The sequence below is a fragment of the Canis lupus genome, chromosome 38 (genome assembly GCF_011100685.1).
Source record: "Canis lupus familiaris isolate Mischka breed German Shepherd chromosome 38, alternate assembly UU_Cfam_GSD_1.0, whole genome shotgun sequence".
Classification (NCBI taxonomy): domain Eukaryota; kingdom Metazoa; phylum Chordata; class Mammalia; order Carnivora; family Canidae; genus Canis; species Canis lupus.
Genome location: NC_049259.1, coordinates 4,426,329 through 4,428,264, shown reverse-complemented (window position 1 = coordinate 4,428,264; position 1,936 = coordinate 4,426,329). Strand labels below are relative to the sequence as shown.

Sequence of the window (1,936 nt, the reverse complement as noted above, 5' to 3'; positions counted from 1 at the left end):
TATATTATGTTTATCTTTATAAGAATCCACCAACCTATTTTCCAAAGTGGCTCTACATTTTGACTTTCTTACCAACTGCACGAGCTTACTAGCATCGGTTGTTTTAGCCTTTGGAGTGGTGTATAAGGGTAGGATATTGTGGTTTTAATTTTCACTTCTCTAATGACCAATGATTTTGAGCATATTTCATGGTCCTTTGGCCTTTTTGGTAAGAGATGTAGGCACTCCTTATACATTCTGGATATAGGCCTTTTATCAAACATAAGTATGTAGATATTTTCTCCTCATTGTAAAAATGTGCTACTTTAATGGCCTTTCCTTCCTGGAAATTTGTTTTATTTTGATTTGTTTGTGTTTTTGTTTTCTCTATTTTCATACTTTATTGGTTACTTCTGGGCCTGTGCCCAGCTAGGTGGACTCCAGGGAAGGGGTCACCATTCACAAGATCCCAGCTAGGAGAATGAGAAGGCCTTGGCCTAGCCCTCAAAATCATGGATTATGGAGTTTAAGGAGGCAGGTCTGGCCTTTCCTGTCAGAATGGGGGAATCTAGATAGGGGTACAGGTGGAGGCCAACAGTCCAAGCTTTCCACCTGTCTGCGAGCCTCTTTGTATTTGGAGAATTATCCTTTGCTGTTGTCCACATTAGGCTTGACTTCGTTGCTGCCTCGCTTCCAGCCAGCCGACAGACTTCCCCATGCTCATGCGCATAGTGGAAGACCTGGACCAGCCACAGAGTTTCGTCCACAGAGTGCCCCACAGGCAAATTGTTGACAGTGACCTGGCGAAGAGCATCCTTGCCATTGATGATAAAGGGGCCCCTGAGGGCAACGCCTTCATCTTTCTTCAGCAGCCTATAATCCCCTGACAGGCTTCTGGTTACATCTGCCAGCAGGGGGATGTTCAGAGACCCCAAGCCTCCCTCCTTCCTCAAAGTGTTGGTCTAAGCCAGCTGGGTGACCTGAGAGTCCACAGAGACCCCCTAGCAGCTCAGAGCCCCAGCTTGCCAAAGTCCTTGGCACACTCACTGCAAGGCGTGATCTCCAAAGGGCAAAGGTGAAGTCCAGTGGGTAGAAAAAGAGGACCAAGTACTTCCCTCTGTGGTCGGAGAGCTTCACCTTGTCCTCGAAGGTGGCCTGGAAGTTCTGGGCCAGCTTTCCCAAGTTCGCACTGCTGGAGGTCAAGGCTGAAAACTGTGTCGGCAAGAGCAGGACAGACGGACTGGTAGACTCACAGACTTGCATCCTCAGCGCGCCCATCTCAGAATTGCTTCCCTACAATTACAATTTCTCTTTCTTTATAGACAATATTTAAAATAGCTCGAACTTAGACCTAACTTCCAGATCAATGAATACTTGTGTGCAAATATTACAAGATGGGTTCTTTGTTTGTTTGTTTTGTTTCTTTTGATAATTGGTTTTGTGTTGTATTTAATCAAAATCCAGTGTGTTGAGATTTTTAACATATATGGATTATTCTCGGCTGCTTTGTTGCAAACCAGAATTTCTCCCTAGACATGCCTCAATCATGATGCTGATTCATGGCCAGTGAAAAATTCCATGTGCTGCTCAGTGATTAAAATAATTCTGCAGTAAAGTTTGAAACATATCATGGGCCAGCCTGTATCCAACTTATAAATATATACACGTGCACATGCACGCACATGGACGCCCACATACACAAGTAATATAAATTTCAGGCTTATAGTTTCTGTTACCTTTTAGTTGTTTGAGAAAACTTTTAGCTTTAGTTTTTGAATTATTGAGCCTAGATCATTTCACCAAGCTTGGACTGTAAAACCAGAGAGCATACAAAATACCCATTCTCAGATGAGACTGTAGCTTCTGAGGCCAGGGTAGCTGATATCTATTTTGGTGGTTTATGGGCCATAGATAAAGTGTGTTCTGTGCCAATGAGGTGACAATTGGAAAGCTGTTT

The 1,936-nt window shown here is 43.7% G+C and overlaps 1 pseudogene; it reads right to left on the bottom strand.

Moving 5' to 3' along the window:
* Positions 1–489: 489 nt before the first annotated feature.
* Positions 490–1,257, bottom strand: LOC100686327 (annotated as a pseudogene).
* Between the last annotated feature and the right edge of the window lie 679 nt (positions 1,258–1,936).